General features: G+C 38.2%; 1 protein-coding gene across 3 annotated transcripts in view; it reads left to right on the top strand.

Moving 5' to 3' along the window:
• Window positions 1–23,817, top strand: part of CDH8 (cadherin 8) — a 390,268-nt gene that overhangs the window by 15,941 nt on the left and 350,510 nt on the right. The window lies entirely within an intron of this gene.

Here is a 23,817-nt window from a genome sequence, read left to right as displayed (position 1 = left end):
CATGCCAAACCTTTTCTCTAGTTTATAGTACTTGGAAGAGATATGCATCTTTTCTCAGTTTGAATTCCTACCACTTCAGTTGCTGAGAGTTTATTTTGTTTTATTTTATTTTAAGGATATGCAGATATCTAGAATTGCAGGTAGATATTTATCTTTTTTGTTTTATCATCTGTTTTTTCAATAATTAACCTAGGATGGAGAAAAGGAAGTTCTTAAAGTAGATGCTTAACTGCACTGTACTATTTGAAAAACTTTGCAGCAGAAAACTAGTTCATTCATTGTCAGATGAAATCAAAGGTACAAAATCAAAATTTTAGTTTAGTGGAGTGTGTGTGTGTGTGTGTGCGCGCGTGCACACGCATGCGCGTGTGTGTTAGACTGGACTTACATTTGTTTTGCTCCTGTTGGGAGGTCAGACAAATGTTCTTTGGTAGACATAGGCTGCCTGCTTTCCAAAATCACACTGTGGGTTATTGGAGACCACGTGTTTATTCCTCAGCACTGTTCATAAGCTCCTTTTAATTTTGATGCACATCTTCATGTAGGCATAATTCCAATTAGGAGCCTGCCAATGACTGATTTTCTTGATAAGTCAGTTTAGAAGTGAATCAGGCCAATGTTATTCACTTCCCGAATGCAATGATTTAAAAGAAAAATAGGAGGGGAATTAAATATTGATCTTCAGGACTTGAGTTAACTCTTTGTGTTTCACCGGGAACTTCTGATTGCATTAATGCTTTTACCCTATTGTCTTGCAAAACGAATTGAGCCTCTCCAAGGATTATGTTTCTCATTTCATATGGTTCTACGTGGATAAAGAAAGCCTGCATGAGGAGATACCATGAGCCATTACATGGATATTTATTGAGACTTTCCTATGTGCCAGACGCTCTATTAGGCATGGGAGGCATATCAATGAACAAAACAGTGATCTCTGCCTTTAAGGAACTTATATTTTGGCCAATACTGAGTGTTTATTATCTGTTGAACACTATTATAAAAGCACTTTGTGGGCACCAACCTTTTTGATTCTAACAATAGCACCCCCTTCAGTATATGCATACGTATGTTCATTTGCATGCATGGATACAAATATATATGTATAAAACTAGTCTGCACTCCCTTTGTCATAAGTGCAAAATATAAAATCTGAAAGATTTTTTTGTATCCTTGATACAAACTCAGGGAGCAGAACCGACTTAAGGCTACTATAGTTGTAACGCGTAATTGTGACTTCATATATTTTGCTGCAAAAATGTTAACGTGATTGATTACAGGGTGCTGCCCCAGACCCTGCTGAGGGTGTTACTTACCATATAGTTTATATACCTTAGTGTTTCTGAAGTGTGAACAGTTTTGAATTCCAAAATACTTCTGGCCCCATGGGTTTTGGATATGGGCTTCTTTACCAGCATTATCTTACCTTTTTTGTAGGTACAAAAGCGGGTTTTAGATGGATTAATAAACCAAACCAATATCACAGAATGGTAAATGATCTACCTGAGTTCGAATCCTATTGGAAATTCCAATGGCCATTATTTCACCCACTGTACCTTATTACATATTAGGAACCAGCTAACTGGAGTTTAAACTGTAATTTACACTTACGAGTTATCGAGTATGGAATGTAAAGTCTTTAAATGCCTGCTTCTGGATAGTCAGAACTTCTTTAATCAGCCCTAAGGCAAGACATTCTCATACCATATGAAATTCTGGGAATACATGCATATTTACATAATGGATGCTTTTTCTTTGCTTTTCTTAGTTACCTCTTTATGAAGGTATATCACTGTGACTGTGCCTTGCATAATGTAAATAACAAAACATGCTATGCCCAGGAGAACATTTCGTTTTTATCTGGGTAGAAAAAGTAATTAACGTGGGGTTGCTTAGGACTCAGAATCTGATAACTGATTTCACCTCCATTCCTTACATGTAGTAATAGAGATAGAGGTAAACAGCCGGGCATTCAGCATCTTCTTGTGACTTATTGACACATGAGACGTTCATGCTTCTCTGAATGACAGAAATGTTGCCCGTGAACCCTAGGATTTTGAAATAGCCAAAATGCCTTTGAGTCTTAGTGACGGTTTTTATCTAGGCTTTTCACGGCGTCCTACCATGACCAATTCCCAAATAATTGTTAAAATAGAGTTTATTTTCTGGAAAACTTCTCTGCGAACATTTCCCATCATACCTATTTCCCTTTAAAGAAAAATGCTCCTGAATTATGACAGCGTAGCCTTGGAGGATCTTGGCTTGTAGCGTAGCCAAAAATACATTTCAGGTGACGGCTTCAGATTATGAGTCAAGCTGAGTGCGAAGATGATCTGTATCGGGATGCCCACCGGTGCTTTACAGTGTTTTATCTCTGCGCACACTCTTCCACATCCGACTCTTTAAACCACTTCACCTCCCAGCTTCTCCCCAGGAACCGGCTGAGAAGCATTACTTACTTATGAGCACACCTGCTCTTTGAAAGGCGCTCCTGCGAGTCACCATGGTGAGGCCTCTGACCTAGCAGGTTGAGTTCGAGCTCAAGGGCAGAGCTAGTTTTTGAGTGATAGGTTCTTCAGAGCCTCACATATAACCTTACCACATCCATCATCTGTTTTTAGTATATCGGTAGGCAGCTGGATGCTGAGAAAGCTCCTTAGCATCAGAGATGTACTCTCTCGAGGTTTGAATATGGGCTTGGCCACTTTCTGGGTGTTAACCCTGAGAAGATTACTTAAGATTTTCAAGGATTATGCAAATAAGATAAATAAGAATTTGTAAGAATAAAGAAAATAATAGAAGCATAGTGCCTGCTATATAGTAATTGCAGTTGTAATTGCATTCTTAATTGTATGTGTGTGTGTATGTGTTTGTAGTTGGAGTGGCAGACAAATTAACAATTACCTCACTAGGTGAATAACAAGACTCTGGGAGTCCCTGCACAGGGACATGTTGTATAGTGCGGAGGTGATGTTTCTGTTTGTCTTGAAGAGTCACCGACCCGGGGGTGTGGGGTGGGAAGTGAAGTGCCCCAGCAAGATAGAGGAGTTTTTGCAAAGTCTTGGGGAAGAGAGTAAGATGACTGAGAGTAAGATGCTTCCCTTGGTCAGAAGCAACATAAGCTTTTATATTTTCTGTTGAAATGGAATGAAGTCAGTGGTCATATATATTGGTTTCTATTTAAGAGAGGGTCTTGCTCTGTCACTCAGGCTGGAGTCCAGTGATGCGATCATAGCTCACTGCAGCCTCGACCTCCCAGGCACAAGTGAATAGTCCCTCTTTAATGGCTGGGACTACAGTCATGCACCACCATGCTTGGATATTTTTGTTTAAATCTTTTGTAGAGATGGGATCTCCTGTGTTTCCCAGACTGATCTTGAACTCCTGGGTTCAAGCAGTCCTCTGGCCTTGGCTTCCCAAAATGCTGAGATTACAGGTGTGAACCACCATGCCTGGCCTGAAAGTCATATTCTTAGAGAGGCTTTCCCTATTAGTTCTTCTAAAATGTAATTGTTCCTCCTTTAATATTTCATACCCTTTGTCTATGCTTGATTTTTTTTTCTTCCTGACAATCATTATCTAACATACTCTATACCTTATTATGTTTATTATTTGCCTCTTCTAGGGTGCAAGTTCCACAAAAAAGGATTTTTGAGTCCTTTGGTCTTTACTCTGTATTCCCACAACCTAGAACCCTGCCTGTATATAGGAACTGCTCAGTAAATACTTTACATGAAAAAATAAATGAATAATTTACCTACATAATGGAAGAATTTATAATAGTCATATAAGCTCAATGGTATTTTTCAATAAAGGAGCTTTCGTGTTCTCTCTTTCATATGGGTATTTTATAGACCCATCTGGGTAGTTAAAAAGTGTTTTCTATGTATTGATATTGAAAGTGTTTCTTTGAGGTAGTGAGTGTGAAGAAAAAGTTAACTTGTTTAAACAACTGTCTTTCAAAAAGCTGCAGTATTACCTCAGTGGAGACTGTCTTCCTTACCACTGTCATAAAGCAACACGTTGTCTTCCAACTGTCTTCAGACTTTTGTGTTTGGGCTTATCGTACAAACTGGAGCAGAAAGCTTTTGTCTGGATTTCTGAAAAGCAAATACCAGCCAAACAGACTCCATTCCTGCCTCCAGTTCTCTGTGGACCAAAGCAGGGCAGAGTCTGTTCATAAACACATAAACATTGAGGGTTCACATCTCCATGTACCTCAGTGTTGACTTTCTTTGGAAATTGTGAGAGAGAAAAAAGTGGCTCACGGGACACTTAGCCCAAATCTGCTTATTTGTTCTGGTCTTAGGAAAGAGAAAACCTGTGGTGGTTTTTGATGAACTGACACACAACACGAAAATACCGTCCTGTGGTAAAATGTGCAGATACTCTTTATGGTAGACAGCTTGATGTCATTATGAGAGCCCTTGGCTGAAAGTCAGGATGGTGATTGATACAACCATGCCACAAATATTTATTGAGCACCTACTGTCTGCAGAGTATTTCATTGCCAGTGGATTCTCAGCTCTGAGCAAACATAGGTCTATCTCTGCCTTCTGCATGGAACCAGTGAGCTCCTAGAGGGAGACAGACATTAAAACAGAAAATCAAATGAAGAAACATCACAAGAAAACTGAAATAAGTGCTCTGAAATGAAGGAATGTGGTTCTCTTAAAGCATATACAGAGGAAACTGCCCTATTCTATGGGAGGATGGAATCTTCCCAAAGGAAATAACCTGGAAGCTGATATGCATTAACCTGTTGTTGAACCAGGGTTCAGGGATAAAGAGAAAAAGCATTTTTGATAGAGGAAATAGCACGTTCAAGGCTGTTTACAGAGCTGAGAGAGGGTCAGGGTAACTGAGTGGGTCTTAGTTCTGGCTGTATAACAAGTTAACACAGACTGGGTGGCTAATAAACAACAGAAATGTATTACCCTCAATTCTGGAGGTTGGTAGTCTTTAAGATCAGGGTGCCAGCATGGTTGGTTCTGGTAACGGCTCTTTTCCAGGTTGTAGACTGCAATCTTCTTGTATTCTCACACTGGTAGAAAGAGGGCAAGGAAGCTTTCTGGGGCTTCTTTCAGAAGGGCTCTAGTTCCCTTCATGAGGGTTCCACCCTCATGACCAAATTACCTTTCAACAGACTCACCTCTTAATACCATCAAACTGAAGATTAAAACTCAACATACCAAGGTCATAGGCATTCAGTCTGTTGCCCTGAAACACAGAGATCTAGGCTTAAAGTCTCTTGTGTCAAGTTAGAAAGATAAGCAAGGATCTCTTGGAGATCTGGCTTCTTTCTCTTTTAGTTCTACTACAAAGTAACTGGGAAAAAAGTCACTTCTGTTGGGTGCAATTTCCTCACTTCTGAGTGTATGGGATTAAGATATTATATATTTAAGACACAAACCCCTATGGAACAGGAATACACACACACACACACTCCACATGCTCATTGAATATCCTTTTTCCACAATGCTTGGGACCAGAAGTATTTCAGATTCGAGATATTTTCAGATTGTGGAATATTTGCACATATATTGAGATATCTTGGAGAACGGAGCCAAGTCTAAACATGAAATTCATTTATGTTTCCTATTTGCCTTACACACATAGCCTGAGGGAAATTTTCTATAATTTTTAAAATAACGTTTTTATGTAACAAAGCTTTGACTGTGACTCATCATGTGAAGTCAGGTGTGGAATTTTCTACTTGTGGTGTCATGTCAGTGCTCAAAAACTTTCAGATGTTGGAGATTTTTAGATTTCAGATTTTCGGATTACAGATGCTCAGCCTCTGTGTGTGTGTGTGTGGGGGGGGGTGTGTATGTGGCATCGATTTTTGGCTCAGGTTGCTTTAGTCCTTGTTCTGCAAGTCCTGTGATCCTCAATTCGTTATATTGCTTTATTTTGGGAAAAAAAAAAACCAGTCTGCTCTGCAGGTGGTCATAGTTCTTCTATACTAAATCCTCTCTCTTACATAAACTTCTCTGCTCTCTTTCCTCCCCTTTTTCCTCCTACCTGGGCTTCTGAGCTGTTCCTTATTTGGATGTAACTCTGTTGCTGGTAATGCCACGTCTATTTATAATTCTCTTCCTCCAAGGCACTGACTCATTTTCTCTCTTTAAATTTGACCTTCTAACCTTCCCTCTTCACTGTAACTTGGAAATCGTTTGGGTGGTGCTTAGTATGAAGGACACGGGATGCCAAATAATTACACTATATTACAGTTTATGGTGTCTGCGACTGGTGAGAAAATTGCACTTGACATGCCATTATTTTTTGCCGGCCGTTTGCATGTTAAGAGCCCTGGACTACGCAGTCACAGCTTAATTGTATCTTCGGCCTTGTGAGAACAATTCATTGTCATTTCCATGAAGCTTCTACCTACTCAGACAGAGCCTTCTGCACCAATAATTTGGCAGGAATGCAAGTCAGCATCGCGTGTCTCAACCTGGTCAAACAAGAAGAGTTGGCTCCCTCTTGTCCAATGTCCCGACCTAGAAATAGGGGTATCCCAGAGCTGTTGGAAACCTTTGGCTACTAATATAAATAAAAAGAATAATATTAGTCATTTAAATTAGCAGAAACCCTAAACACACACACGCTTACCTACACACGTGCACACACATGCACATGGAGGATTTCTTAGCTGAGTTTGTGCCTGAGCAAAATTCCAAATCAGTAGCTCCAGACTCTCACCCTGTTCATCTCATTCCTTATCAAGGGACCAGGTGAGAGAGAGTGGATAATCGATGCTTATGTTTATAGATGCACTGAGAAGTAAATTCAGCCAGCTTTCTCTTAAGAAGAGTCTTGCATATTTTGTCAGCTATTTGAGAGTCATCTCATGAAGGCAGATATTTTTCCCACTTGAAGCAAAATAATAGCAGTCATATGTTTATGGATGACACAATCAGATTATATAATTCTGTTTTTTAAATAGATTGCAACAAGATAGTCAGTACAAAAAAAAACTCAGAGTATTGATTCCTATTACAAGTATGAAGCTGAAATTCACAGGGAAACATTGCACAAATATAAATGCTGCATGACTGAAGAGTGACTCATTGCATATTCACATGACAGAATAGCATAAAGTCATTAAAAAAAGTAAGATTTATAACACGAGAATGTGGTTGCAACTTAATAAACACCAGAGGCAAGATAATAAAAAGTGTGTAGAATATAATTATTAAAATATATGTGTGATACAGCCAGAGTGCCTGGCATATAGCTGTTAAAATATGTGTGTGAACATGAAAAAATATATTTAAACATTTTTATAACTAACTTCAAACCATGAATACAGACGTATGTATTCAAACTTTTACAAAAAAAAAAAAAAAAAAAGAGCCATTAGTACCCATTATCCTGCTCACCCATATTCAATACTTTTAGATATTCTACTGTTATTCTTTCAATTACCTTCACCCCCATACATGCATACACATTGCCAATGCTTTTGATTTAAGTGGTTAATTTAAAGAGAATGCAAATCATGACTATAACCACTATTCACTGTTTTGATGTGAAGATTTCCCCAGTTGAAAACAACATAGAATCATTAAAAAAAAAAATCCCAAAGGCGTGATTATACCTAATGAGTACATGATATCCAGGTTACCCACCTTAAAAAAATTGAGGAGTTAATTTCTGACATTGATTCAGTTTAGTAACTATACCACAAAGCAATACAGGAGAACCTGTAAGGGAATATATCTGCATATTCAATCTTTTTCCCCCCAATATATGTGGTTGGATTATGAGTTTAAAAAATAATTTTCTGCATTTATTTTCTTAATATGCTTTTATTAAAATGTAAAACTTAATAAAATGAGAAAAATAATATATTTCTCAATTAACATCAATGCCATCCATTCACAGCAAATTCTTGGGGACCATTACTTAATGTAAAACAAATTTGGTAAATAGAATCTCGTTTTAAAAACTACACCTCTGCTAAACACTTGTATGGCCAATCTCATCAATTAATAAAGCACTAGGCTTATTTAATCATTTTTATGAAGCTGTGAAGAGAGAAAGAACAGCTACAGTCTTTCTGCATTGCTAACTGCACAGTAAACAAGTTCCATAACTATGGAATAGACCAGATATTAACCAGATGAAAAGGTTTTATATTTGATTTTTTAAATGGGAAACTACCTTATGAGTCTTCAAGTAATATAATCAGCCTACAGGTTGCTTGTAATTTTTTCAACAGATAGGAATGACCTAGAAAAGTTATTTATGGAACCATGTTATTTAAGAAAGATAAAAGTGTTAACAGCGTTTACAGAATTTCTTTTGGCCTGGCTAAGAATGTTTTCTAGACAGTGGTATTTTAAAAATAGTTCAGTATTTTCCATCTGTACATATCATTTCCATTGTAATTAACTTAAATTCACCCTCTTGCATGCACATACACACCTTGGCCTAATTTGGTCATCCATGTTTCTGTCCCTAAGTCTTTGAATATTTCGTTACACAGTATTTCAATAGACAGCCTTGTGCACAAAAATCGGAATACTCAGTTAAGATATGAGCATGTTTTCTCATCAGCACTGGCTCTCTCACCTCAGATTTTAATACGTTTAGGAACCCCTTTAGATGTTATATTCTAGAAGAGAAATATAATACACTACATTTTTATTACTCAAAGTGAAGTCTGCAGACCACCAGCAGCAACACATGGGAGCTAGTTAGAAATACAGAATTTCATTCAACACCTGTACACCTGGACTTATTGAATCAGAATCTGTGTTTTAACACTACCCCCAGGTAATTCTTGTGCACATTAAAGCCTTTAAAAATGAAATACACATTTAGTTTTTAGGAAATCAGCCAATCATCAATCAACCCCTGTATGGGTCAAATCATGCTTTTTTGCTCTCTGTACCCGTCGCTTTTGAATACCACCCAATGTTAAAAGAGGGTCAAGGGGGCTAGTATTTGGAAAAGCCCTAGCTGAGGTTTTGGAAGGAAACAGCTGTTGATTTTATTTGAACCCCATGTGGTAGGTGATGAACATAGTGGGTTGATGGGACTTCTTCCACACTGCAGGTGATGGTGAAAAGCAACAGCCTGCGTGTGCACCCATGCTCCTACCACCAGCTCAATTCCTCAGTGAGAACTGTTAACTGTTGTCTGCTCAGTTCCGTGGACTACTTCCTTTTCTCTATACCTATTTACCAGAACTCGGCAGATGTGTTCTGAAATCTACAGAGTATCAAATGTCACTGGGCTTCCATGGAAAGCAGTAGCAGAATCCAAATGAGCCTGATCAGGAGGGCTGAGGAATACTGGGAAACAGCAGAGAATAAAACCCTACATGCATACTTCTGTTTCTCCCTAATCCTAAGAAAAACTCAACTGCATTGCAGACATTTTTTTTCTGTGAATATATGGTTGAGACTAGGAAACTGATGACATTATCTGGGGACATGAAAATGGGGGAGAAAAACAGGTTTGTTCTTTTTCTTTCTTTCTTTTTTCTTTTTTTTGAAATGGAGTTTTGCTCTTGTTGCCCAGGCTGGACTGCAATGGCGCCATCTCAGCTCACCGAAACCTCCGCCTCACGTGTTCAAGCGCTTCTCTTACCTCAGCCTCTTGAGTAGCTGGGATTACAGGCTTATGCCACCACGGCAGGCTATTTTTTTTTTTTTTTTGAATTTTTAGTAAAGATGGCGTTTCTCCATGTTGGTCAGGCTGGTCTCGAACTCCCGACCTCAGGTGACTCGCCTGCCTTGGCCTCCCAAAATGCTGGAATTACAGGCATGAGACACTGCGCCCACCCCCAAGAGAAAAAGAGATTTTAAGGAACCTGAATAAAGTGATAGTATCTATTGAGTGTTTACTAAATGGCTGCCAATTTATTAAAGTTTGCCTACTCAATCTTCACAGCAATCCCCTGATAAAGGTAACATTATACACATTACCAGTTCGGGAGAAAGTCACTGCAGGGAATGGTCAGTTCCACTAGAAGATGCAGGGGAGACAAATAGTGATTACGTGATGAAGCCTGGAGTCAAACCTGAGTGTAGTGATCACAGAATTTGTTCCTGTCACCATGGCAACACACGATCTCATTTGAACCTTGTGTGGTAGGTGCTCAGTATGCTGGGCTGTGACCCCAATTTGCAGATGAGAACGGTGAGATCACAGAAGGAAACAAAGGTATGGTCTCATAATGAGAATGTAAAAGGTTTAGTAAGATTTGAGCAGACAATGAGAGATGTTTCTCTAATTACAAAGCCACCACACGTATTTTTTGCACCTCTATATGCTTTGTTAGTTAGGGACAGAGGTGCACATAAATCCCTCGAGAAAAGAAAAATGCCCTTGAAGATTATGCTTGTGCTGGCTCTGTTTTATTTATTTTATGGGAATCAGAGGAGAGGACAGTGGCATAGCCTGGGCCCGGGCAGGGCTGCTACCAAGTACACCACAATTTGAGGGTTGTTCTCCTAATACGGGGGTTAGCCTAGTATCTTGATGCTTTGTTTTCTCATTTTAAAAATATATTAAAAATGATTATGCTGATGCATGGAGAAGGAGTAGCAAGAAGAGAAAAACGGTTTTATTGAAAATTTCAAACATCTTGCTACGTGCTTTAAATATATTTACACGTTATTATTTTCAATGTTGCAGATAAGAAAATTAAGACTTTTGGACGGAAGTAAATTCTCACTGACTCGGTGACCAGAGTGTAATGATTCTGGTTTTGCCTGAGCTGGGCAGAGCTTTTAACCATGCCAGAGCTGTAGCAAAAAGTTAGAGAGTTCACTGGAATCTTTAGTCAAAACTGAACAATTTTCTAGGTTCTTCTTAAAGTGAGAATCACCGGAACAGCAAAAAGAAGAGTGGAATGAAAAATAAAATCCTGTACACATAGATAGGAACTAAAAGAAGACAAAACGCTTGTACCCTCCAGTTGCTTGAACTAATTGTGTTAATGCTGAATAATTTAGTAACAATTCCCTGTAGTCCTGGAAACTGAGCTGGTGGACAATATTACAGAGGCTCCAGAGGTGGGATCTATAATTTACTTAGCTCTGTGCGGTGACTTCCCTGACGCCCCTTGTAACTTTATAAGTCTTTTTTCCAAATAGATATGTGCTGCTCTGTTGCAGTTCTTCCGTTCCAGCGCCCATCTTGGTGACTTTCTCCTGAGCAGTTCTGGTCATGTCCTCTGCTACTGGTGCACCTTGGCCACTGAGAATAACCCCTTTATGCCTTTAGCAAATACTCTGAGGAACAGTAATTTGATGAAAGACCAAACATGTTATTAAAAATGACCAAATCCTGTAACTTTTAGAAGCAAGTCAGACTCCCTAGCCATTCAAAAGCTTTATTTAGAATGTGGCAGGGTTATTTATAGCGGAGTTTTTCTTTGCTTTTTTTTTTTATGTGCTTATAGGAACCTAAAAGTATAAATGAATTTCTCATTGCAGTTTGCTTTTTGTCATAGTCATGTGTGTGTGTGTGTGTGTGTGTGTGTGTGTGAGCACACATCCTATTATTTTTTCTCTTAAAGGAGCTTTGCTTTGGTGAAGTTCATCCTCTGATTGCATCCCTGACTTTGTAGGAACATTTATAATCAGCTTTTTGAGGTGTTTTCAGAAATCACTAGATGTCTGCAATGGCTAGGCCTATTGATCAAGGCCACTGTTCTTCTAGTACTCTCTTCTGTTTTTCCTGTCATTAAACTCTTACTGTAAAGGTTTTAGTTTTTTATAGCTGAACCCAAATATCACATCCCAACTAGACTATCAGAAATGCATTTAAGACTGCGGTTCATGCCTATAATCTCAGCACATTGGGAGGCTAAGATTGTGAGGATCGCCTGAGCCTGGGAGTTCGAGGCTGCAGTAAGCTATATGATCATGGAACTGCACTCAAGCATGGGCAACAGAACGAGACCCTCCCCATCAAACCCCCAAGAAAGAATGTATTTAAATGTTCCTATCTTACCAGTTGGAGGAAAGACACAAGCAACAAAAAAGCTGAAAGACCAAACAATAAACATGGAGACTCTCCCAGCTCCCTATCATCACATACACGTAAACAAAACCAGGTGGTGAGACAGTGTCAAAGAGACACAAACCACAGAGCCAAGTGGTAAATAGAGGGTGAGACAGAAATCCAAAAATACAAAGCAAAAGTCACACTACATGTGATACAACATAAGAATGGACCTAGGCTGGGCACAGTGGCTCACACCCGTAAACCCAGTGCTTTGGGAGGCTGAGGCAGGAGAATCACTTGAGCCCAGGAGTTTGAGAGCACACTGGGCAACACAGCAAGACCCCAGCTCTACAAAATTTGTTTAAAAATTAGCTGAGTGTGGTGGTGTGCATCTGTGGTTCAAGTTATTCCAGAGGCAGGAGGATCAAAGCTGCAGTGAGCTGTGTTGGCACCACTGCACTCCAATCTTGGTGGCAGAGCAAGATCCTGACTCTAATAATAATAATAGTAATAATAATAATAATAATGATAAAGACAAAGTAAATTTTAAAAAAGGAACCTAGACCCAGAAAACATACAGAAAGTAAGACATTTTCACAGGATCACAGCATTCAAGAAACACAGAGGTTCAAAACCAATGAGACAGAAAATGAGGTAAAGTAAAAATGAAGACCGAGGGAAGGAAAGAGAGTAGGATAGTCCCCAGAGAGGAGGGAAGGCAGAGGATACGCAAGCAAAGAAAGGCAATATGGAATGGATTTGGGGTCCACTGAGTGATTCTCACTAGGCTCAGGCTAATTCCTTTTAGCCTCTGGACAGATGGGTTAATGTGTACTTTTGTGTATATTTTTCTGATCACACAGGTTCTGATTTTTTTGTTTTTGCTTTGGAAAGGTGTGCGTTTTGATTCTAACACATGATGTTTGCCGAATAACTGAGGCTGGCAGGACTTGGCATGAAGTTGGAACAATCTGAGTGAACAAACAAACATGATGATCTTTTTTTGTTCTTGAATTTTTCTAGACCAATTTTGTTTCTTAACCTTATACATTCTCTAGGAATTGGCACTAGAAAGTACATCATGGCCATTTTATCTCAAATCAGATGTGGAGCATAATAATTTAATAATAAGTCTTTAAATAAAATTATTACATGCTTTCTACCTACAGACTATGACATCAACTTAGAAGAGACATGGGAGGTAGAAAAGGCATATGGGTAAGCCCTTGGACAATTTACATCTGTCTAAAACTCTCTAAAATTATGAAATGGGGGGCCAGGCTTGGTGGCTCGCACCTGTAATCCCAGCACTTTGGGAGGCCGAGGTGGGTGGATCATGAGGTCAGGAGTTCAAGACCAGCCTGATCAAGATGGTGAAACCCCATCTCTACTAAAAATACAAAAGTTAGCCAGGTGTGGTGGCACTCGCCTGTGGTCCCAGCTATTTGGGAGGCTGAAGCAGGAGAATCACTTGAACCTGGGAGGCAGAGGTTGCCGTGAGCCAAGATCGTGCCACTGTACTCCAGCCTGGGTGACAGAGTGAGACGCTGTCTCAAAAAAAAAAAAAAAAAATGAAATGTGCTTTTGAAACATCGGCAAAAGATATTTCAAAACAAGATTTATCTTTCTAGTATATTTGGGTATAAAAACAACTTAATTTATGCAGTTAAGTTTAAAATGATCTAAAATGGCCACAGAAAAGGCTAATGCTAGCTTTCTGTTTCTGCTATTTTACAAATATATTTGAGCAAATGCATTTTACAAAATCTTTTGTTTCTAACTTTTGTGGGTACTTAGTAGGTGTATATATTTATGGGATGAGCAAATACAGTTTTAATAGCTCAGTAAAGAACGAGTGAGGTGGAAGTTGGAGAATATGCATGGATAGAACCAAGGAAAATAATACTTTTTTGACTATCTAGTACCTTCCAGGATATATGAACTCTTATTTAGAGCTCACCTGAATCCTGTGAGATACGGCTATTAACATCAACCGCCTTTTAACAGATAAAGAAATAGGTTCAGAGAAATTTAGTCACTGTCCCAGGTTGGCTAATAAGGTGGGGAATTGGGATTGGAATGCAAAACTAGCTTATTTCCAAAACCTATACTTCTTCTGCCTACGCTGCGCCACTCCCTCCCTCAATTTACTTGGTTCTTCCTTATGTTTCTTTACACATGGAAGAGCTCTTGTGGAAATAGGAGCCAAGTTCTCATGGAAAAGTGCTTATTTTTATGGAACATGATTTGCTCTTCCAAGTATTTCTTTTGATCACACCAATAACCCAGAAGGCCAAGTGGTTTGACTAAGATGGCATTAGACCCACACTAGAAACCAGACCTTTGGACACCTTGTCCTGTGTTTTCTCTAGTGATCACGTTGCCTCACCAGAGGCTTTTGTCAGTCCATCAGCATTGCACATGGTGTCCACCACCCCCCACCATGGTAACTCTGTGCCATTCAAAGCATGTTGAGATTAATACTGCAGTTCCAGGTTGCCCTACAGAGCAGGTCTCTGAAGACATCCACTCCTAAATTTTGCAGCATGTCAGTGCAGCAAGGTAGGAAAGCCCTGAGTGAGATTTCCTTTTAAGTGCACCACCCAATCACATGATTTATGTGGTCTCTTTTAAATCCAAGGACTATGCTACTTCCCTACTTAGACCGGCAAATGCGAACTGAGAACCTGCATTAATAATAGACATCTTCCCAGGGCATATTATCGAATGAGGTTTTCAAAAGCCTGTGCTGTCTTGTGACCTCTTAGCTCCACATCATCTAAGATGGCGCTCCTTAATATAGCCTAGGACTCCACATTGTGAGTGCTGCATAACACAGGCCAGGAAACCATACATGCACGATTATTGGATAATTCTTTTGCTAATGTTCGAGGAAGGCTTTTGCAGCCGTCTTCCTATAGGAATACTTTGCTAGGCTTGGATTTGGGTGAGAAGAGGTAGCACAGTTGAGTGTCACTTGGCTTTGGAAGTGCTGGGACACAGTTGCGCACCGTGACCTGGTAGGGAAGTGTTGTCACATTTACAAAGAAAATCAGCGTGCCTGGGAACTGCTCCTTGAGATGTGATAGGGAAGTAAAAGTGCATCTGAAGACTCCTCTAACTCAAGAGAACTTTTGAGGTAGCAGAAGAAAGGGTTCTTACTTTGGAATTAGAGCCTTGGAAGAATCTTTGCAAATACAAAACCCTCTCCTCTGCTACTCCGTAAACTCCACAAGGTTCTGACTTTCTCTTTTAAATTTTATAAAAGGGTCAGCACAAGGCACACAAGGGAAACTTTTCTCTTCCGCCTAGCAAGGGCTTGGGCTAAGACAGACTTTCCTCTTTCTCCCCTGAAAATTCTAAGCATTAAGACTGCTCGACCTGAATGCAGATACTTAATTTGAACCTCTTTAAATAATAGTTTTTTTGGTTTTTTTTTTTTTTTGAGACGGAGTCTCTCTGTCGCCCAGGCTGGAGTGCAGTGGCCAGATCTCAGCTCACTGCAAGCTCCGCCTCCCGGGTTCACGCCATTCTCCTGCCTCAGCCTCCTGAGTAGCTGGGACTACAGGCGCCCGCCACCTCGCCCGGCTAGTTTTTTTTTTGTATTTTTCAGTAGAGACGGGGTTTCACCGTGTTAGCCAGGATGGTCTCGATCTCCTGACCTCGTGATCCGCCTGTCTCGGCCTCCCAAAGAATAATAGTATTTTCTATTTTACAATTTATTTTTTAAAGTATATTGTTTTACCCAAGCCATGCTTTTTATGAGCCATAGGCTTGTGTTTGAAACACCAGGAGGCATACAAATTCACATATCCACAGACACACATATTTATACAGAATTAGAAAATGATGATTAGCATATATTTCTGAAACCATTAGCAAGTTTTCAACGCAGCTTCTATCTTTTTTTGTGGTTATAACCACGGTGGCTTGTCTATTTTTCTGTCATCTTTACTTCCCAAAATGAACAGCTTATATGCAATATCCTACCTTGCAATACCTTTATTGACCTCTGCTGGTCAAGAGTCCAGGCTTGTATCTTTTTCATTGAGAAAGATGGTAGCCTGGAGGATTGTGATAACGAGATTCTGCTCTGAAGTTAGACAAAGCCAGGCTTCAATTCCTGTCACAATAGCCCCATACTCAGCTTGTATCGTTGCATGAGAGTTACAGTTAGTGTTGTTAAGCCTCAGTTTCCTCACTGAGAAAGTTACTTTGTAAGATTTGTCCTTTAGGTATTCCCCTAAGCAATAGATGTGCTATCCTAGTTCATTGAGTGGGGACCAAATATTATGGTAGTTGTTACTATTCTGGACAGTTCACACCTTGGACGTTTTTGTCATTCATTAAAGCTTTTTAAAATTGCAATTAGCTAGACAGTTTTTAAATCCTGTCACTCTATGGCCATATGTTACTCATCTGTACAATAATAACCTGGGAGTCTTCAGTACTTTCTAGTGCCCTTTGGAATCCAACATTCTGTTTCTCTATGATTTTTTAATTCATACAAACTGATCCTAATACTGAGCCTGAGGAAGGAATACATTTTACTTGAGTGGAAGGAGAAATGCTTTGCCTTCTGAAGGCATAGAGGAAAGTATATGTTTAATTGTTACTTACTTTTCAATATTTAAGAAGAAGAAGAAAAAGTAGAATAAAATGATGGATATTGACATGATTCCATATTGACAGACAAACATGTCTAATATTTCAAAATGTCACATGCGAATACAATAATTATTTTGAAGATCGAGGTGAGAGGGATATGGAGGATGACTCCAACTTTGAACACTTTGAACTTCCACCCTCAGTAACCCATCTGATTCAACAGTGATGTGAGACATAGTAGGTTGACTTCTGCAATGCTGTGGACCACCCTTAGTGAGACACAAGTCGGAAGGATCGTCTTTCTTTTGAGACATCAAGAGTAAACATATCCCTGAAAAAAACACAGTCAGGCATTACAAATTGTTCATGCATACAAGTATAAAATTACCATCATCATAATACTATGAATTATAATGAAATATTAAATCTATAACATCTTGTAAGGAGATTGCATATAAAGCACATTATTAAAACATACTTTATAAAAGCTATTATGTTGCAATAACTTAGAGCTATTGAACTGCTATTATCTTTTATGCAAAATTTTAAAAAGGCTTGATCTTCAAACTGTTGCAAAGGTTAAAATAAATCCTATGATTCGAAGTACATGGAATTGGTTGAAATAAAAGCTAACATTTAATGACATATTTTATAAATACTGAAGAGAAGGAATATTTGATTCACAATTACTTAAGCATGTTACATGCACGCCTCCCCCAAGACACTTACCACCAAAATCCCACACTTTTTAAGACAATTTTTAACCTTTGTACTAATGGACGATTATGTGCCAAACATTTCTGATAAGTTTGTTTTTAAGTACAGCGACAGTTAGATCCTTTACCTAAGATAATTTATAAAACTTGTAAATTCACCTAAGATTTTTTATTGACCTGTTCTTATAAAAAATGGGGTATTTTACAAAAAGAAGTTTATTTCTAGACTCTGCTCTACCACAACATCCATTTTATAATCCTCTTCCAATGATACTAGGAAATCTGATTACCATCAACAATGCTAATGGTTAACATTTTGAGTACCTTTATGCTTGCAATAGGTGGAACACTTAGGGCATATCTCATTTAATGCTCACAAACTCCAAATGAGCTACGTGCTATCATGTATTTCCATATGTAGCTATAAACCGATTTAATGAGGTTATATAGTTCCTCTAAGGTCAGTCATCTGAAGGTTGCTGAGTCAAACCCCAAAGGTAGATATATTTGCTTTCAATTTCAATCCTAAACTTTTCAGATATATAGTCTCTTCTAAAAAAGTTGAAGTTTCTCGGGTAAAGTAGTTGCATTATATCATTTCATCAAACATACACACACACAGTTTAGAAACTAATATTGCATTCTACAGATTAATTTCCTTTCTTTTTTTCAAAATCGATATAGTTGATTAACTTGTTATTCTGAAGTGTTGACAAATTATTGGGTAAAAGTGAATTAATAGATTTATTCTACCATATCTACTGGGGACATGCTGTGTTCCAGGGTCTTTGCTGAGGTCATGAAGACACACAAAAAGATTCTGAATGATATGAACATTTACTTTGAAGAAACAAGGTAAAAATATTCAACAGTGGGCTATTTACTGTTTAAACAACCTTTCTCGTTTTTTAAAAATAACATCTACTTGTCTTATCTACTTCTTTTCTTAGCAGCCACAGCATTACTACCAGTTCACCTACATTATCTAGATCTGGCATTACTCCTGGAAAAGAATTAACAATCAAAACCAGTTTGAAGTAAGAAGGATTTATCTCTCCAGGACTCTTTAACAGAGCACATAGCTTGAAGCTAGTGCAACTTTTTAGGCAGGGAGGGAGACGATTGCTATGTAAATCATTATCACTGACAAGTTAAGCCTCCAGTCAAAAGCAGAATGTATAGCTTGTGTATTTACCTTGGGCTATTTGTCTCCACAACGTAGCCATTTGAAAATAAATACTTAAAAGCAGGTTGATATCCACACAGACACACCCTTAACAAACTGAAGTTTCAGGCTGGTCTCATGTCGCCTTGGATTAGCTGAATTTCAGGGCTTAAATTATTCTCAGGACTCCTAATATCCATCTCTTCACCCCAACCCAGAAATCCTAAGTAAAGGAGATGAAGTGAAAATTCCATCTTGAATGAGTTGCTATTTGATTAACTCTAAGAGTACCTATTAAACATAGGATTGGGAGTGGAAAATTATGAGTTCAATCTTCTCCATGTAGGTGGTCAAATCTGTTCTTCCAGTCGGCTTTCTCTGTTGCATCAAAATGACGTTTCTGAATTTCAAAGCTAGACCAGTCATTCCCCTAAATTCTGTGTCTTCATTATCTATGTGAATGAGTCCCAAATCCTTTTCCAGCCTCGATGAATAGCAGTTACCATCATTTGACCTTGGAAAGTCACTCAGATTTTTAGCATTGTTGAATATGTTAAATGAATTGATAGAAAGATAGCACTTAGAATAGGACATAATGGTGCTATGTAATTGTTAACTATAACGATAATACACATTTTTATTATTCATTAATAAATTATTGTTAACTATAGTTACTGCTAGTGTTACTACTACGGTGTCTGCTACTACTAGTAGTACTACTACAAGCACCACTAAGTTTGAATTTGATATTACATGAGAAGATAACACGTTAAATTTTATCATATTAAGAAACAGCTCAGAGAAATGAGAGAAAGTTCAACTCAACATTTTGGCCAAAGACTTTATCTTTCCTCTATATCATTACGCCTTCAACATCTCCTTTCTATTCAGTTTTTGGCAGATTGTGGGTTCAAAGTAAATGTTTATTAGTTGAGATATCTGTGTAACATTTCTGTTAGAACTTATAAAACCATCTAACACTAGTAGATGCTAAATAGATGCATGTTTTTTCTCACAGCATTTTGAAAGTCAGTCTACTCAGAAAAGATGTAGCATGAGCCGTCTTAAGCCATGTGGAGAAATAGGAAAGCTTTTACACTGTTTGTGGGAGTGTTAATTAGTTCAACCATTATGGAAGACTGTGTGGAGATTCCTCAAGGATCTAGAACCAGAAATACCATTTGACCCAGCAATCTCATTACTTGGTATATACTCAAAGGATTATAAATCATTCTACTATAAAGACACATGCATACATATGTTTATTGCAGCACTATTTACAATAGCAAAGACTTGGAATCAACCAAAGGCTCATCAATGATAGACTGAATAAAGAAAATGTTGCACATATATACCATGGAATACTATGCAGCCATAAAAAAGAATGAATTCGTGTCCTTTGTGGGGACATGGATGAAGCTGGAAACCATAATTCTCAGCAAACTAACACAGGAAAAGAAAACCAAACACCACATGCTCTCACTCTTAAATGGGAGTTGAACAATGAGAACAGGGGTTTGGGGGCAAGGGGAGGGAGAGCATTAGGACAAATATCTAATGCATGTGGGGCTTAAAACCTAGATGACGGGTTGATAGGTGCCACAAACCACCATGGTACATGTATGTATACCTATGTAACAAACCTGTACATTCTGCACATGTATCCCAGAACTTAAAGTAAAATAAAAAAGGGGGGAATTATTGTAATTTTTTTTCAAGGAATATTTAACTCATGTCTTTACATGCCCCAGTGAGCACAATATAAACATCAGAGACACACGGAAAGCGATATGCGTGTGTATGACATTTTTCAGGATCCTTTAAAATCATAGTCACTACCTGGCACTTTACACCCATTGTCTCATTTAATTCTCATCATAAGCCTAAAAGTTAGATGTTACTATAACTACATTATAAGAAACCGATACACTGCAAGAGGTTAGGTAAATTTTCCAGCATTGTGAAGACCGTTCTATATCTGCTGAACTCTAACATTCATCTATCTAGCTCCAAAGCCTTGCTTCATTCTTCATGCTCTCTGTGTAGCAGTAGTCTCTGACTTTCATGATTTTCATGATCCTTTTACTCTGAGTTTCTGCCTCTAAATCTCAATCTTCCTTTTTAATAGCTCCAGTCTCCAAAAGCTGTGATACCCTAGCCAAATTAGTGGTGGAGTTGTGCTTTAGATCCAAATCCATGTGACCATAAACGAGTCAGCTCAACATCGCTGAGCTCAGATTTTTCAATTGTAAAATATTTGGTAATCTTTATATTTTGGCTTAAATGAGGCAGTAAATATATGAGAAGTTTCTAGCAGTGTCTTTCATATAGTAGGCACTTAGTGGATGAAAGCTACTCTTTTTATTGTCCTTACTCTTCTGATTATTGTATATAATCAGATAATGAAGAGGCATCACTAATCATTTAAATTTTCATCCTTCTAAAGCTGTGTATTAGTTATGTTTGCTAATGAGACTCCTGTACTTAACTGATCTTATCCACTTTGTCATGCCCAGTATCTTAGTTTGAGCTTCCATATAGTATCTATCCTTCCAATTTCTTGCAATTGAGTCCTTTTTTCCCCTATGTATTGATTTTATTAAATATTTTGGCTCAGTAAGTCATTAGAATAAAATATCTAGTCTTAGAGAGAAAATTATCTTTGGAATCAGCAACTCAGTTTTATTTCAAAGATGAAGAAAGTGAATGGAGGAAGCAGAGACTTGAATATCATTCTACTCTAAGGATGTCCATGATCATTTGACAACTGTTTTCTGGAAGGATAAAAATACAGTGGGAGCAAGAGAAAATATAGGAGTATAAGAGTCAGTGCATAGACTTTAAGGGCCTAGATAAACAACTAGTATATGGGATCACTTTGATGGCATGTGCAAAATGACACAGGCAGGGCCTCAAAGAAATATGAATTATGTTCTCTTCTCAATAGAACGTCTTTATTTTACTTCAGACAGTGTACCATAAGGCAGGATTGTGGAATATTGTGAGAATTCCTGGCACACCAGCAAAGTAGACTCTGAGAGACTTTAAGTTAAGATGGCTTGGAAATAACATTAAAATTATGACCTTATGACTTTTTTAGAGAAAATCTGTATCTTAGGATAAAGAAGAGGAATTCTTCTTTCAAAAAAAAAAAAAAAAAAAAAAAAACTCAGAAAAGGATTATACTTAAATACACACACACACACACACACACACACACACACAATTCTGTGGTCATGAAATATTAGTTTGAATATATGAAAGAAAACAAAATGCTAAACTACTAAATATTTCAGGACTGTTACTGCTTAAATTGTAGACCTGGGCCAGGCATGGTGGTTCATGCCTGTAATCCCAGCACTTTGAGAGGCTGAGTGAGGTCGGAGCATTGCTTGAACCCAGGAGTTTGAAATCAGCTTTGGCAATGTAGCAAGTCCCTCACCTCTACAAAAAATAAATATAAATGAATAAATAAATTGTAGACCTAATTGGAGATGTAATAAACTATCCTGATTGATATAATATAATTTAATTTGTGTTTTAAAAATCATTTTATTAATTAAATTACCACTGAACCATGGGTTTAGGTAAAAATTTCTTTTTCTTGGTGACCATCTTAACTAGGTCCCTGTTTGTGTGAAAACTTCAGAATTTAGAATGAAAGCTGCTGTAACTTTAGGGAATGTCAATATTATATGACTTCATATATTCCCAAATTAAACCTATTGTCGATGAGCATCTTTAAATGTGATGAGTTAGTACATTAATGCTCTTTTAAGAAGGGAAAATGCCAGAGCATGCATTTGCTTCACCTGATTAGAGGTTGGGAATAATTTTTAGTTGCATTCATTCTCTGAGGAGGGCGGAATTTACCCCCATGTGCAGTTTGCCATTCCCTGCAATGATGGCTTGAAGACTGTGTTCCTCAATTAGAAGGCATGATTCTTTCATCCTGGACTTAACCTCAGCCCTGATGCTGTTATTTTTAATCTCTGCTTCAGGGAATTGGGTTGGATGATCTGTCAGGTCTCTTCTAGTTCAGATATTCTAAGCTAAGAAATAGAAGAGGCACTAGTAAACATTTCCACTGGCTTTGAGTTTTGAGGAATTTATCTGCAAGGATGAATTAGGTTTATTCTTCTTTGTCTGCAGGCAAAGGAGACATACGTCTTTAAAGCTGCCTGACCAGACTATCTTTTCGGCATGATTTAAAAACACAGGAAACTTTCACATAGGATTAGGATCAGTATGAGCCGTCTGAAGATTTCATACGTTCTTATAGGAGGAAAGTGGTTGAGAAGATCAAGAGTGGATAGATTTTATCTACTGAGTTGGGCAGGTGAGATGTAAGCTTGTAAAGTTGAAAGCAATTTTTCCTTCATCCTTTTAATAAAAATGTATGTTACTTTTAATTATACACTCGGTCTGCCTAATGGAATCTGTTCTGTTCTAATTCATCTGAGTAAAGAATAAGACATATAACAAGTAAAAGTAGGCCTGGCACCGTGGCTCACGCCTGTAATCCCAGCACTTTGGGAGGCCAAGGCAGGCAGATCACAAGGACAGGGGATGGAGACCATCTTGGCTAACACGGTGAAACCCCGTCTCTACTAAAGATACAAAAAATTAGCCAGGCATTGTGGCACATGCCTATAGTCCCAGCTACTCAGGAGGCTGATGCAGGAGAATCGTTTGAACCCAGGAGGCAAAGATTGCAGTGAGCCGAGATCGCGCCACTGCACTCCAGACTGGGTGATAGAATGAGACCCCGTCTCAAAAAAAAGTAGTAAAAGTAACAGCAAACATGCCTGCTTCCCGGACAGCTCCATCTATTGCTTTAGAATCTGAGAATTAGATAATCTTTTGGCAAACCAGTAACTGTTTTTAGTAGCCTCTAAACAATTTTTTGTGTTTCCTTCCTTCTTTATTATAGTTTTGGGTCAGTCCAATCCTGAGATGTTGTCTCATTTATAATCCTCTATCACAAGAAATAATTTCTATGTCTATAAAAGAGAATGTTTTTGTTGTATGTATACTAGGGCTGTTCTCTCTTTAATAAAATTTTACCTGCAAGTACCTTGGCTAGGAACAAGAGAGCTAGCATGATTTCACACAAGTAATCACCTGTTTGAAATCTGGTTCATTTTTCTTAATCTCCCTGGGACTTCGAGTTAACTTTCAGGCAGGTTTGTTAGCAGAAACTAAGTATTGTGGGACACAATTACAACTTCAATAAAACTGTACAGGGAAATATGAACAGCAGTGGTGATATTTTGCTGTTTCTCCTGATGAGTGGTTCTAACGTGAAGAGCAAAAATGTTTGCAGGGGGATCGAGAAACAAGAATTGAGACACGTGTTTC

This window comes from Macaca fascicularis, chromosome 20 (assembly GCF_037993035.2).
Source record: "Macaca fascicularis isolate 582-1 chromosome 20, T2T-MFA8v1.1".
Lineage (NCBI taxonomy): Eukaryota > Metazoa > Chordata > Mammalia > Primates > Cercopithecidae > Macaca > Macaca fascicularis.
The sequence above is the reverse complement of the archived record's forward strand: the minus strand, read 5'-3'. Positions and strand labels throughout refer to the sequence as shown.